General features: G+C 31.1%; 1 pseudogene; it reads left to right on the top strand.

Annotated features, from left to right (window-relative positions):
* Positions 1-13,832: 13,832 nt before the first annotated feature.
* Positions 13,833-15,072, top strand: LOC132164586 (E3 ubiquitin-protein ligase PUB23 pseudogene; annotated as a pseudogene).
* Positions 15,073-17,033: the final 1,961 nt, after the last annotated feature.

Here is a 17,033-nt window from a genome sequence, read left to right as displayed (position 1 = left end):
ATGACTAATTCCATACACACAGGAATAGCTATTCCACTCATTTTTTAGTGGAATAGCTATTCCTTTGGAATGAAATAGATTTTCCGGAAAAACCCTTTTATTTTATTTTAACCCTAAAATTTGTTTTTATTTAAAAAGAAAAAAAACGGAGGACCTAGAATTGCAGGGGTGGCCGGCAACCCCTTTGTTTGTTTGTTTTTTTTTTTTTTTAATATGAGTTTTATTTTTATTTTTATTTTTAAGAAGAGTGAAGTTTTTGGTAATTTTGGTTTAATTCCAATTAGAATACATATGTTGTTACCAAACTAAGGAATATGAATAACTATTTCATTCCACTTTCCTCTATTCCTAGTAATAACTATTTCTTTTCCTAATGGAATACTCAATCCGCGAACTAAACGAGAAAGTGTCTTCAGATTCCCACTACATGCACATGTACACTTCACCTTGCCTTATTTGGCACAACTTAAGTATAAATGCCTCCACTGTAATACAATAGATCAAATATAGCCCTATTACACTTTATAACGGTGGATGTAAACCATCATAAATTCCTTGGTTTTTTCTCTCTCTTTCTTTCTCTAAATATTCTTCCTTGATATTTTATTTTATTTAATACTTTAACAAATGCAACTATGCATTTCCAATGCTATGGTAGAAAGGTTGTCGACATTAAGAATGAATGACCTCATATATATATATTGCATCAAATATATGCTTGAATTAGAGCATCATCATAAAGGCCTCAGAAAGTTTCAAAAGAAAAGGGCATGTAAGTATAAACCGTTATTGTGTAAAATACTGAACCATTATGCAAAGTAATGTGGATAAAATTCCTAAGTATATCAATTTTTTAAAAAAAAATAGTGAAGACATCATCATATATATGTAGGGGCCAAAAAAAGGACCGTATATCTGAGCAGGGACGGAGCAAGAGGGGATTAGGAGTGGCCCTGGCCCCTAAAACATATTTAGGGTCGTTTAAAAACCTTATTATGATGCCGCTCGCTTTTAAAAACCGTTTGGCAATCTTTAGAGTTAAAGTTCTTAATTTCGTCCCGGTGTCGGGCCAAATCTTGCGAAATCTTGTGCATAATTTAGGATGAGACCTAATGGAAACATCATCCAGCAAGCAAGCAGTAGATTGGTGCCCAAAAAAAGGGGTAAGCCGTACTACAAAATCAAGCCCATGATTTGGAATCTTACTCCATGAGGTTTGACTCGACTGATAATTAGACAATAAAGCATGAGACATGGCAAAAGTTATGGGGGGAGTGGTGGAAACTGGTGGTGGTGGGGGGCACAAAACCAGGCATGGAGATGATGTGGTTGGATTTTTGTCTACCAATATAAATAGGAGCAATCCATAATTATGTGAGGAGACACCACTAGCTTTCTTTGTTGGGCTTGTGGCTATCATTATAACTATATATGTCTCTTACTATACATTCTGTATCCATATGCTTCAGTAGATCAATGGGGCAAAGGAGATGCAAAAATCTAACCCAAGCCCACCTAACCATCATATCTTTCTGTTTGTTATTATTATTCAACTGATCTGCTTTGAAGCTTTTTTTTTTTTTTCAAACCTTTTGCTGGCTTTGTGTTGCCGAGGGGTTGATAATTTGTGTTCACTTGTCGATGAATAAATATAAGAATATATAAATCAATTATAACTTGATTCATTTAATTAAATGGGTCAAATTTTTTAATTTTAACCCACTAATTTTATATTGGATTTATGTCGGATTCGCAGGTCGTGTCAAAAACATACAACCCTTATGTTGCGTGTTAGGTTCGAATTGTGTTGAGTATGGGTATCCTATATATGTTAACCCTAACTCGAACATTTTTTTTTTTTTTTATTAAAAAAAAAAAACGGATCAAGTTATAATTGACCAATTGTGGCTATCTAACCTGTGCGTAACCATATATAGTAGCACCTACCCATTAGGAGTCGCACAGGAGGGGCTTAGATGGTGAGAACCATATGCACTCGTTCAAGTTCGATTGAGTCATAGCCTCACATAGCCCTATCAGGGCATCAATGAAAATTCAAGGCAGTTAATATTAATTATGCATATGCGAGAATTTTTCATTCCGGAAATTCAAACCTATGCCCTAGTACATGCTCTGACCACTTGAAAATTTCCTTGGGTCATTAAACCACTACCTTTGATGGCTAACTTGACCTATTTAGTTAAACAAGTCATACCCCTTAACCTTAGGGTGCGTTTGCCATTGCGATTTTATATACAAAAAGTGTAATTTTTAATCAAATTGCATAAAATTAATTGTTTAAGATTGCATTTTCAAATTCTAGTTCCTTACTTTTTAAAAAACACATAGTTTTAAAAGGTAAACTATAATTTTGCCAAATATTTAATTATGTTTTTAAAAATAAACGTTTTCAAATCTCACTTTTTAAATCCAAACTGACCCTTAATCTGTTAATTTTGTGTTAATTTATATCAAATTCGTAAATTGTATATAAAAATTAAAAAAACATAAAAAAATTGACAGCTTTAATATAACCTATGTCTATGGAACCAGGAGTCGCAAGTTGTTGGGCTATACTTACAAGGCTTAGAAGGCCTTGATTGCTGAGTTTTACACACAAGTCCATAGTCCAAGTCTTGTCCAAATTCAATTTGGGCCATGCATATTCCTCCAATCTTGTCCCACAATCTAACATTTTATTTTCTTTTCTGCAAAAGTTTAGATGAAGTTTAATATTACCTACTTTTTTTTTTTTCAATTTCTTATTTTCATTATTACACGAAGAATTAAAGCACCGATAACCATAAATGAACTCGTGAATGGCAATAAGTATGTATAGAGAGGTAGCTACCGATATGTCAATTGCTAGAAGATTGAGTCCAATTTATTAATTGTTTTCAAAAAAAAAAAAAATTATATTTATTTATATGGAAGCCAATTTTCATGAGAATCTTGGCAATTTTCTCACTGGTGTCAGCTTGCATAGGATTCATCATCTCACCAAATCTTCAAATGGATTAGAAGAATATAAAAATTCCAGCCTTTTTCTGAAGTTATCGACAAATATACTGAGTTTATGCCAAAATTCCATATTTATTCCGAAATTTCTACTATTTTTTTTTATTATATGCCCAACTCCGTTTGGTGTTCCTGTTCCAGATCATTCCTGATGCATGCGGTAAAAAAAAAAAAAAGCGTTTAACAATATAAATGAGATCCACGTGGTAGCAAAAGAACTCTTGTGGTCTTCCTTTCTCTCTCTCTCTCTCTCTCTTTTTAATTTAATTTAGAAGTCTTAAATGTGGCTAATGAACGTCAATAATATATTATTGACCTACAAATAACATGGGTACTAGTTGCACATGTTTTAAAAGGGAACCTTATGTGGTCCATGTCTAATTTTAGGTTTTAATTAACAAAATTTTGAAAAATTGTACTTTTAAAGGGTTAACTACAAAGTTTCGTCTCCAAGGGGTATATATCCCAATCAGCTGGGAACCACACCTCATGAAGCGTAGGTCACTCGTTCAAATCCTTTCTCCACCTCTTATGCGGACATATATTAAAAAATAAATAAATAAACTAAAAAGTTTCGACTTCAGAATTACCCTGAGGAGGTCTAATTGTCTCAAAACCATGTTTTAATTAAGGAGTTAACTTTCAACCCTAATTACTTTTCTTCTGGTAACTTCTTTAAATTTACTGACAAAAATTTTTCTCCAATCAAGTGGGGTGTGTTTTTTCTAAAGTAACCAACTAGCTAGCTTTTGAGTCATTAATTTGATTTTCACATGACCTTATAACGTGATTTATTGAACTAATTAATCTCTGTTAAATTTATGGTTCTCCCCTAGTAACTCCAAATGAATTATTTTTCTTTTATGACACTTGTATCAGTATATATATAAATTTCACCTACCATACACACTTATCAGGGGCGGAGCCAGGGGGTTTTGAGAGGGGGCATTTTTTTTTATATTTTTTTATTTATGGGAAAGAGGAAAATAAAATTATACTTTGATAGTTGAGTTGAGTTTAGCATGTTAACAATCGACATATATTACATTTATATAAAAAATAAAACCTAAACTTATAAACTGTGATGCGATTTCGCGATTTCAAATTTGTAATTTGCAAATTCAATCAGTAAAATTTCTCTTCTTCAAGCCATTAAACAATTCAAATAAAGTGTTTAATTATTTTTTCTGAGAGGTATGCAATCAAATTTTTACACTAATTTATTATTAAATAACAAAATGTCTATGTACAATTTTATATTTAAATTGGTCAATATAGATTAATTGTTTATGAAAATAAAAAGCAAAGATAAATTATAATTTACATTTATATGTTTTAAACAATAATTATTTATTTATTTATTTATTTTGTAAACTATATTTTTTTAATATTTTTAATAAATTTTTGTTCAATTTTATTTTTTAATCTTAACCCATTTGAACCAAAATCTTATATTGAATGTTTATTACTCTAGTATAATATATTTTCTACATCAACCATTATTGCACAGGACTCGGCGGCTAGGGAAGATAGGCCTCATAAGGGACCTCACACAATTGTTGGCTTTGAGATGCTGGAGAGTGTCAAAAATTGGTTTACGTAGATATAAACATAAGGGGAAAATTTACTTTACCCACCTGAAGTTTTAGGAGTTTTCAATTTGAATACAAAAGTTTAAAAATTGGCAATGTACCCTTCGAATGTTTAAAATTTTTTTAATTTAAACATTCCGTTACTAATTTCCGTTAAATTGGACGGAATTTTTTTTAAAAAAAAAAACCTGAGGGTAATTACGTAATTTTATAGATTTTCTTTCAATTTGACGGAAATTAGTAACAGAAGGTTTAAATTGAAAATTTTTGAAACATTAGGAGGGTACATTGCCAATTTTTAAACTTTAGGGTTCAAATTGAAAAACTCCTGAAACTTCAGGGGGGTAAAATGGATTTTTCCCTAAACATAAACTATGTTATGCATGATGAAAATTATTTTCCTTGCTTAACTAAAAACATTTTCAAGTTGACTAGTATTTATGCTCCACAAACATTCAAAAATAGGAAAAGCCTTCCGCCAAAAACATGGTTTTAATTTTGAAAGAAAGTTTTCGTACGTAAAATGTAAATATTGGGAAGAGATGAGTAACCCACATATAGTAGGTAGTTTATAAAGAGATAGTCATGAGTATTGTTGTGTCCCTAGGCTTTATAATGAATTCTAAAGATATTTCATATTGACTAGTCATTTTGGAGTGATAACGCAGATGTAGCTAGCGTTTTTTCCTATATCGTTACATAAATTCTATTGTAAAGGTAGCTCTCTAAATTGCGAAGATGAGACCCCAAGCACTTATGCTGAGTTGCTATGTAGTTGGCTATTGTTATACAATTTAATTAGCATTATATATATTAATAATTTATTGAACCAGTAGTACTTATATGAAAGATATTATGTTTTACTACTCCTCATTTGAATGTGTCTATTGTGAACCAGCTTAAATTGAACCGATATTCTTTTCTTAGCTAAAGATCTTGATGAGACAATGTTAATTTATTTTTAGATGACAAAAAAGCCAATTACAATAATTGACTTTTTCAGATGAAAATATGTACAAAGTTTAGAAGTCAATGCTGGGATGCATCATCACCAACATTTGATATTCCAATTTTTGAAAATCGTCCTACAAAATCTTGAAATGTAAACGTAAATGAAATTGATACTATTTCGTTGGAGTATGATTTTGGATTGCGTCCTCAAATATGGGATTATGATATTATTCAACGGGATGAAATTTGACGAGCTTAAATTAAAGTTGGTCTGTACCAACCTATCTTTCAAAGAACCAGAAATCTGAACTAGTTAGTCATTTTTGTAGCTTTCAACCTTCATAGTTCAAAGCATTTTTTTTTTTTTTTTTTTTTTTTATGACTTGAATATTTGCTTGATAAAGATGCATTCACTATTGATGGGTTCAAGAATTTAAATAAAGTTATGGATGCAAAAAAAAAAAATAAAAAATAAAAATTGTGCATTTCTTAATCATATATAAAATGATCATAATTCACTTCACATAGTTGTCGAGAGATTATGTGAGGACTTAATGAATCAATCTCAATACACACAAAAAGTGTTTAATTGACAATTTCACTTATGATCAAATTTCAAACAATCAATTGTAGTTGAAGGTCTCCATTGATTTTTTCGAGTGCTTGCATGTCAAGGTATTGCTTTTAGAGGACGGGATGAAAATGTAAGTTCCACAAATCATGAAAATTTTCTTGAAATATTGGATTTTCTAGTTTCTTACAATGAAAATCTTGTTTAAGTGATAGTTAAAGCTCCCAAAAATGCTTCGTACATATCAATAAAGATATAAAAAGAAATTGTACATTTTTTTTTTCCGCCAAAGTAAAAAAGGTACTTCACAAAGAAATTGATGATGTGAAGTTTTAAATAATTGTTGATGAAGCTCGGGATGACACAATGAAAGAGCAAATGACTCTAATTTTACGATTTGTCGACAAAGATGGCTTTGTGTGAGATCTTTGTTTTTTTTTTTTTTAGGCCTACATTAACACTAAAAAATGATATATATTATGTATTGTCTGATTATAATCTAGACATTCAAAATACTTGAGGACAAGAATATGATAGCGTAAGTAACATACGAGGTGGGTGGAATGGGTTGCAATATTTGGTTTCAAATGATTGTCCATATGCCTATTACATTTATTGTTTCACATATCATATTTGCATTCGACACTAATGATAGGATCAAAAGAAGTAATTATTTTTCATCAATTTTATACTAAATTTGCTTCTATTATCAAAATTGTTGGTGCCTCATGCAATCGTAATGAAAAATTCAAGGTTGCTCAAGCTGCTAAAATTGCACATATGATTGAAATTGATGAGCTTGAGAGTGGAAGAGAATTCAATCAAATTGCCAAATTGGTACTTTACAACAAAGTAGTGATATCGTTAGAGTTTCGACTTGAAATCAATTTTTAATTTGATCAAAATGTTCAGTCCAACATATGATGTTCTTCTTAAAATCTTTGATAAGGGAATAAATTTCTTCCCAACAAGTAATAGACTCAATTTATCAAGCAATGACTCCATTTGTTTTTGTTTTTATCTTGCATCTCTTGAAAGAAACTATGCTGGTCACCAGTAATTTATATCAAGAATTGCAATGCAAATCTTAAGAAATTTTAAATGCCATGGATCCTGTTTCACATACTAAAGTACTTGTCCAAGAATATAGAGATAATAAATGTAATGCTTTTACTTACCAATGTGAAATCATTTTTCTAGAAACGTAACATAGATTTTCCAGATATAAATGCTTGTTAGGTCGAGCTCGCTATCAATAAGATGACTTTATTAAACATCATTATTATGTGATTTTTTTTTTTTTTTTTGTGCCACCATAGATTCTCAATTGCAAGAATTAAATCGCTGATTTAATGAGCATGTGGTAGAGTTGATTATTCTCAAGTTGGCTCTTGATCCTCGAGGTGCATGTGAATCTTCTAAGATCGATTTTGTTCCATAGTTGGTAAACCAATTTTATTCGTAGGACTCTACAGATCTTGAAAAAGAACAATTGAAAATAGAACTTTACCATTATGAACATAATGTAGTTCAAAATTCAGATTTTCGGGGATCAACAGATATTTCTAAATTGTGTCAATGGTTGGTAAGCACCAGAATATTAGCTACCTATCAACTTGTTTTCCAATTTGTTACACTTGTGTTTACACTTCCCGTTTATACCACAACTATAAAACAAACACTTTTAGATATGAATATTATCAAAACTAATTAAGCTTCGCAATGACATTAAAGATGAGTTTTTATTGATTCTATGATGTTGAATAACCAAAGAGAAATTACTGTGAAATTTCGTATAGATTCAATCATAAAAGATTTTCGCTATTTGCAAGAACGTTGACGGGTTCCATTTTAATAGTTGATTAGGTTGAAAATTTAAATATATTAAGATTATTTTGTGTCTTATCTTTTGTTTATATTTGGTTAACATTGAATGGACATTAATTTAATTTTATATTTAATTTTAATATATTTTTTATTCATGTCTTAGCCTCATTTTTATAAAAAATTCTTGATTCTCTCCTTGACGGTAAGCTGCAAGTTCAAGGGCTTTTTGCCTATCTCCCTTGCATGATACGATGAAACACAAAATAATACAGCTAGAGCCAGGCAGCCAGGTTTTGAAATTCTTCGATTTTTTAAATTATTAATATATTTTAACCCAAGCAATAATAAATCGGCCTAAATTTTAGTACAGCACATGCATAAGTCGGATTCCTTTCTTTTTAATTAATTTCTGGTTGCTTTGTTTAATATGTTTAAAGAAATTGAATTTTTGGACCTCAACGGATATAAATTATTTAGCCTAAGATATTGAAGGATATTTAGGGTGCGTTTGGGATTGTGATTTTGTAAGAATAATTTGTGTTTTTAAAAAAATATCACAAAATTTAAGGCGTTTGACATTGCGATTTAAAAAGTGCTTAATTTAAAATAAAAATAAAAATTCTACGATTTTTATAAGCAAAGTAGGATGTGCATATTTAAAAAGTCGCGAATTTAAACCAAAATAACATATATTGATAAAAAAAAAACTTTTTTAAAAATAATAAATTTAATAAATACAATTTTAAAAATTGCATTTATTAAAATTGCAATCGCAAACGGATCTTTAATCAATGGCTTGTTTCTTGAAAGTATGGTACGTCCACGTTGGGACACGAATATTATGGATCATGAACGTACAAAAACTAATGCATTTTGATGTGTCCTGAGCTGTCTATTTAGCATTTGGGGAGGGGACTTATGTCGTTTTAAAAGTTTGATAAAAAATGAGTTTAGAGTGCTACGTACGTTCCAAGACACGTGGCTAACTCGATTTAAAGATATATTTTACTCTTCTACAGGCTGTTTTTTATTTATTTAAAAAAAAAATTGAGACAAAATTGAATTTAAGTTATGTCTTTATCATTTTTTTTTAATTAAAAAAAAAGAGTGCTAAAAATACATTTATGTTGACACAGCTAAGAACTAATCAACAAAAAAAAAAAAAAAATTATATAAATAATCTATGAGTGTTTTTAGGTGTACTATAACATTTATTATAAATTTTCTGACAAACTAACACGTGCCGGTGTAAAATTGTTGAATATGACTTTGTTGATTTAATTAGTTAGTGATTAAAAGCACTCGTATTGGATTTAACAAAGAAAAATGATAAAGTCATAATTTAGATTTAATTAAGACCTAATTTTTCTCTTAAATGACAGTTTTTTATTTTTTTATTTAAAAAAAAAAATTCTTGTGGAGGAGAGAGAGAGCTTTAAACTAGGAGAGAGAGAGAGAGAGAGAAATTGGGTCTAGAAGTTGGGTCTTAGTTGAGTTTAAATTGTGGATGTATCAAACTTCTTTAACAAAATAGTTTATTTTATTTTATTTTTATAGTAAAAACTTTTCAAAAATATTTTATATCCCGCTCAAGAAAATAACTAAAAATTTGTTGAGTTGCGGTAGCATTGTTAAAAAAAAAATAAAATAAAATAAATTAAATGAAAACATGAAAGTGAATAGTTTAAAATGTTGAGCCTAAATTGAAAAAGTTAAACAACTAAAATAGAAAAATGTTATCCTATACCTTCAATTTAGCTAAACATTTATTGAGCCGGATGTCATCAATGATGTAATTTGTGGACCATATATGGAATTGGTTGACAATTCCAACCGGTATATATACATTCTTAATTATTTATCTAATTATTAAATTATCACGCCAATTTATAAAAAAAAAAAATTATAATGAAAAGTTTACGTATCTTCATAATCAATTTTCTTAGAGTGGGGTTGCTCGTATCTTAAGATAACAAATAACGCTGGTTTGACTGCACGCCACTGAGCTCGTAGATTCATTAATCTCCCAGGCTGCTAACGCGTACCGCACGCGATGCTCCTCCGACTTTCGCCTTCTTTCATGTGAAACCATTGAAACAAAAGTAGGCAAGAAGAGAAAAAATAGAGTGAAGGTGCATTAATTCTTCAATAGGTTCAGCTACTGTTGACCTTTTTCAGTTTTTATTTTTTTTAGTTTTTATTTTTTTATTTTCTTTGTTGGGTTATAAATATATTCAATTATTTTTCACGACCATCACTTTAAAAAAAAGTCTATTACCGACAATACTCAGCAAAAGAAAAAGTCTATTGCCGGCATAGTTAAGTTACCGGCACATCGCCTGATAACTCTTAACCGTATAATTGTTATAGTAGGCGGTGAAAAAAAATTGCTAACTATTTAAAGATGTGACAGTTAACAGTTTTAAGTGTATGCAGAGATAGTTAATAATTACTAACCGCCTACCATAATAATAATAATAATAATAATAATAATAATAATACAAAATGACATGGTTTTGATGCCTTTGATATAAGGTTATCATTTTGAGTTTAGAAAATGATCTTTATTCATAAAAAAATAAAAAATAAAAAATAAATAAAATTGTTGAGCTTTGTTGGATGTTGAAGCCTTTTAATTAATTATTTAAAAAATGCCCAAAATAATCTAAAATATGTCATAAAAATGCTCAAGAAAGGCTCAAACACCAAAATAAGCCCAAACTGCCCATTTTTAGAAAACGGTATGCAATGCGGTTATGAATATTAATGACTACTAACTGACAATTATTTTAAAACTATTAACTGTTTAAAGCACAACAGTTACAGTTACGAAAATTTGATAATCACCTAAAACAGTTACAGTTAATAGTTAAAGGCAATAACTGCTAACCGTAATAGCTTCTACACTCTTAGATGCATGCCTACATGTTATGTTACCAGTGATGAGAATCACATTCAAGCATCATTGACATGACAGTGATATATAACAAATTTAAAGATGTGAAGATGAAAGTGTATCTCTCTTTTTATATTTTGTATTTTTCCCTTTTCCTGCTTGGCCTTTATTTTTATTTTTTTGTTTTTAGTGATAATTGAACGAAGTATACAATCAAGGATATTGGAACTAGAGGGCGGCGGTAAAGGCCATAGGCCATGGGCCATGGCCTCCTTCCCCCCTTCTAGTTAAAAATTTATATATAACAAAAATATTTATATATAAATATATAGTTAAAATATTTTATGTTTTTATGATTAAATATTTATAAACAGCCACCATTTTTTTTTTCTTAAAATATTTATACATAGTTGAGTATATATACATATTTTCGGCCTAAAAATTAAGCTTGGCCCTTCCTAATAATAAGAAATTCTAGCTTTTGTCTCGGTCGGTACAATGATATATTTCATATATGATCGGTGCAAAGTACTCCCTCCATACAAATTGAGTAAAACGTTGGTTTTGCTAATGATCGAGTGTGACCCCAAAAAATTATTTGCATTCAAAGGAATTAAAACAATATTAGACTTGATGAAAATGCCACCAAAACAAAATCCTTACCACTTTAGCCAATCCTTTAGAGTTGTATATTCACTTTGTCTTATATTACTCCCAAATAGTACAAGTATTTGAAAAGAAATGCAAATACCCATGTGGTGCACCCATAGCATCCATGCAATAAGACTAAAAAGGGAATTAAATAAGAAAATAAAAACTATTTGATGCATTTTCCTTTCTTTTTCTTTCTTTTATATATATAACTTGCAATGTTCTCACAAAAACTGAAGAACAAGAAAATTTGCTTATCACTTTAATTTTAAAAATTGAAAATCCTGAACTAAAAGAAGACTATATATCTTAAAAAACTCAAGAACACAATGATTACAAATACTAATAAACCTAACAATGCAAAAATCTCTCTTGATGAAACTATATATATATATATATATATATATATATATATATATATATCAAGGTCTTGGGTTTCGGCTTGACTGATCCTTCTACACGTTATTTCTCTATCATCCTATATGCAACTAGTAATTAATGGACCACACCTGATCCTGAGAATGACTTAAAGGAAAAATTAATGCATTACATGGGGTTTTAAACTCTCCACCTACATTTGATTATTATTGTTATAAGTACAAGAAAAAGATTGATAGTTTCTGTGATTCTTGTTCGATTTGATTAAAAAAAACAATGACTTTTTTTAATTAAACCATTGGGTTTCGTGGATTACGATCGATCTTGTGAATCAGAAAAAAACAAGAAAAAAGGTTTTGTTGGCTACTTCCACAGCCACAAATATCATATTAATTACATAAATATTGATGTTGTCATGCAAGCAATTAATCAATTAATTAACTACTCGCATGCATGTTACAACAATAACAGTTAACGGTAATCAAGTTGGTCAAACAATAAAAACGTCTAGGTTTGAGCCAATCACAAACTCCCATGCATGTTACAAGATCGTTTTTCAGTTGACCCAGAGCCTTGTTCTTAATGAAGTACGAGTATAATTTGTAGCAGCAGCCGGGAAATGCGTGGGAGCCCCATTTGCCCCCCATGACAAGCTGTCGGTACCTGCAATATTGCAGCTAGCTTGCGTCAAGATCCAGATAGATAAAATTAATATGAAAATATATAATATTCATGTCTTGGGAAAAAAAAAAAAAAAAAAAGTCAAAACGTACCCCCAATGCCCAATTCCCTAATTAGAGCCTGTTAGGTTAATTATTGGTTAAATAAAAAATGTTAATTTGCAGTACAATATATAAAAAGTTGTATTTGCTAGCTAGTATCTACATATGTCATGTCGGTTCAAATTTTCTTGAGTCCAAATAATATTAAGTTAAGTTTTATCAAATTGGTGTAAGAGGCATCTTGCACAAGTTTGAAATTTATTATTTAAGAGTGAGTATACAAAATAATTTGAGAAAACTTCACATAGGTCATCCTTCTATGAGTTTTTAGAAGACTCCACAAAGTTTAATCTATTTCATTCTTTAGAGTTTGACGTTAAATAAATGTTAAAATTGATGAAATAACCTTTTATACATTTAAATTTACCCTTAATTTCACATTAAAAATAAAACAAAAATGAAAAAGTTGAGGGTATTATGGTATTTTAATATCCTCTGTTATGATTTAATGCCAAATTCTAACAGAGGGAATAGATTATATCAAATTGAAAGTTTGATTGGTGAAATTTAAAATTTTTAAATTTTGATATAGTCTTCGTGAAAATTGTGAAGTTAATCCCCCAAATGGTTTTCATCATTAAAAAAAAAAAAAAAAAAAAAGTTGTATTAAGTAAAAATGATTCGATTTGATTAAAAAAAGAACTTTAAAAAGCATTATTTTGACTTTTCTGCTTTAAAAAAATAAATCAAAACCTGTGTTTTAAACGTAGAAAAAAACACTGAAAAATAATATATTTTTTTTAAAAAAATATATATTTCTTAAACAAGGTGTCAGGCTCCCTTTGCAACAACGACTCTACCCCCAAGACTCCTTATTCATTCATTTATTATTGCGCCAACCAGTCAGTCATTTATTTATTTGTTGATCTTTTCCTCCTTCCTGGAAAATCAAAATCTCTCTCTCTCTCTCTCTCTCTCTCTCTCTCTCTCTCTCAATTTCCGTGTTTTGACTTTATAATTTCAACAACTTACTTGCATCAACTCTCTTACGGTATAAAAGCCGCAGCTTCTCTCATATAATCTTCAACAAGCCAAGGTTGAAGCGACATATTCTTACAAGTCTAGCCAATTTCCAGCTTTTTTGTTTGCCTTGTTTGATTTCTTTTTGCATTGTTGTTCAAACTTTTTACCTCTTTAGCCTCATCTACTAAAAACCTGGTCTGAAAATGGATGAAATTGATGTTCCTTCTCATTTTCTTTGCCCCATCTCACTGGACCTCATGAGAGATCCGGTCACCATCTCAACCGGGATAACCTACGATCGGGAAAACATTGAGAGATGGTTATTCTCATGCAACAACAACAACACCACTTGCCCTGCAACCAAACAAGTCTTAAGCAGCAAAGAAGTTACACCAAATCATACTCTACGCCGGTTGATCCAAGCATGGTGCACCCTCAACGCTTCCCATGGTATTGAACGGATTCCGACGCCGAAGCCGCCCGTCGACAAATCCCAGATCGTCAAACTCCTCAACAAGGCAAAGGAGTTCCCAAACATGCACCACAATTGCCTCAGAAGGCTCAGATCTATTGCTTTTGAAAGCGAAAGCAACAAGAGATGTTTGGAGGCAGTTGGAGGAGTTGTTGAGTTCTTGGCTGCCTCAATCATGGATGAAGATGGCCATAATATTGAAATAGCCGTTGAAATCCTTTCTATTCTTAAAATCTCGGAAACCCATCTCAGAAATCTCATAAACAACGATGGTGGTGAATTTGTGGGGGCCTTAATGCAGGTTTTGAGGGTTGGAAATTACCAATCTAGAGCTTCCACAACCATGCTATTGAAGTCCGTGTTTGAAGTTGCTGATCCTAACCAAATGATCACCATCAAAAGGGACTTCTTCAGGGAGATTGTTTGTGTTTTACAAGACCAGATCTCACAGCAGGCATCCAAGGCGGCATTGAAGCTTCTTGTGGAGCTTTGTCCTTGGGGAAGAAACCGAATCAAAGCCGTCGAAGGCGGCGCGGTTCTAGTGGTGATAGAGCTGCTTATTGAGACATTGGAGAGAAGAGTGTGTGAGCTTCTGCTTGTTGTTCTGGATCAGCTTTGTGGATGCGCCGAAGGGCGGGCGGAATTGTCTAAGCACGCTGCGGGGTTGGCGGTTGTGTCGAAGAAAATACTTAGGGTTTCTCATATGGCGACGGATAGGGCGGTGAGAATTTTGTCTTCGGTTTGTAGGTTCTCGGCGACTTCTAGGGTTCTTCAGGAAATGTTGCAAGTGGGTGTTGTGTCCAAGTTGTGTTTGGTGCTTCAAGTTGATAGTAGTTTGAAAACCAAGGAGAGGGCTAGGGAGATCCTCATATTGCACTCTAGGGTTTGGAAGAATTCTTCATGTATTCCTGCTCATTTGCTTTCATCCTATCCATCTTCTTGATAATAGCTTTTTTTGTGTGTAAATATAATCGGAATTAGGCGTGCAACGAGAAGAAAATTAAGATCTTCATTTGATAACGCTTTTTAAAGAGTATTTTTTGCTTTATTGAAAAAATGTCTTGATCAATATGAGATAAAAGTGAAAATAATATTGAAAGTCGTTTTGTATTTGAAGTTATTTATTTTTACTATAGTTATTTTACTAAAAGAATAAAGCTGTTTTCTAAAAAACGTTATCAAATGAGGTCATTTCCTGCAAACTTTGGGTATTATAAAAATGGGTTTGAAGTACTGGTGTCCAAAAAAGAAATAGTCAATCTCATAGGTTTGTAATTCTTCGAGAAGTTAGCATGGGCACTGCTTTATTTATTTTTTAATTTTTGGTCAATGGAACCTTTTTGAGCATGTCATTTTTTGTTATGTTCCTCGTACTCTAACCTGTTTAGTGCAAAACAATTGAATCTGTCCATGCAACGAAAGAAGGTCGAGGTTCCCATCATTAATTAATATGCAAATTTGAAAAGCGTTGTAACAATTTGGATTTTAGTGGAGATTCAGTCGAAATAAGGAAAATGTCTCACTAATCTTTTGACTTTTCTAGGTTGATGCCAATTTTCTTGGAAATTTTCCCTGTAATTTAAATCTCTAGCTAAAATTCAAATAAAGCAGCAGCTGATTTCCTGTTCATGTAATTGTCATGAAAATGACAAAGGAATTGAAAAAATGATCCGGAAAATTTAGGAAAATAATTGATAAATGTAAATTTAGAAAATTCACAACAATTTGACAATACAGATCGAATTTTGTAACTAATTTTTTTTTTATTAAAAAAATCGATTAGTATAAGCCCTAGCTAGCCTCCTCAGTATTATATGTCCCTACGCATTATACCAAGTGAAAACTATATTAATACCACAGAGCCCTTGAACACATAACGAAAATTGAATAGAATCTTTCTTCCACTTCAATTTTTATTTTCCTAACTTGCAAAGAAATACAAAATAAAATAAGAATAAAAGATTTCAAAAAATCTGATATTATAAATTTCTGGAAGAAAATAGATTATATTATGTAGTTATCCCCGGCCAAGGGGTAGCTTAATCGGTTGTGAACCACGTTTTATGAAGCGAAGGTCACTAGTTCGAATCTCCCCTCCCTCCCTTCTCTTGTGTGGACATATTAGTATATATATATATATGGACAGAAATTTTTTCCAAACCAGTATGGAGGAAATATTCTCTAACCCATGTAAAATAGTGCCAAATGTCTACAAACATTTAAAATGCACATTAACAGGTTTGGAGGAAATTTCTGTGATATATATATATATATATGTGTGTGTGTGTGTGTGTGTAAATTTGAGTGGGCTGTGGCTTGGGCTTTAGAGTTTTAGGAGGCCATTGCCCTTCCTAGTCCCTTAGCTCTGCCTCTGCCAATGATTACTTGCGTATTCTAATGTGGATCAGGAATTCTGACATTTAAAAATTAAATTAAATTCTCAAAATACAGAAGTTTAGGTGGTTTTAGGGCATTCAAACACTTGGAAAATGCCACATATTAAAAATGTGGCATGTTATTGAATCAGCCAGCTAAAACAATTTTCCTCCCAAAATACTTATTTCTCACTTTTGGAGAGACGCTTATTTTTTTTTCTTCATAAAATTAAAAGAGAGTTTTTGGCTCAAAACTTGTTTACAACATATAGAGCAATAATCTGATGAAAATATACTCAATTCTCAACTGTATAACACAATCTTTTTAATATGTGACATTTTTCAAGCATTTCAATGTCTAGAACAACATAAATTTTGTAATTTGAGAATATGCGATTTCTTGAAATTACTGGGAATCCTAATCCAATGCACCTTGTAACTAATTAATGTATATAGTTCGAGACGAAAATCCTAGAGGGTTCAAAGTATAAACGAGGGGTCAAATATATTTTTGATAGGAGTCAAGCCTTTTAAGCATAAAACACACACTCTAGGAT

This window comes from Corylus avellana, chromosome 8 (assembly GCF_965113065.1).
Source record: "Corylus avellana chromosome 8, dhCorAvel1.hap1.2, whole genome shotgun sequence".
Taxonomy (NCBI): domain Eukaryota; kingdom Viridiplantae; phylum Streptophyta; class Magnoliopsida; order Fagales; family Betulaceae; genus Corylus; species Corylus avellana.
The sequence above is the reverse complement of the archived record's forward strand: the minus strand, read 5'-3'. Positions and strand labels throughout refer to the sequence as shown.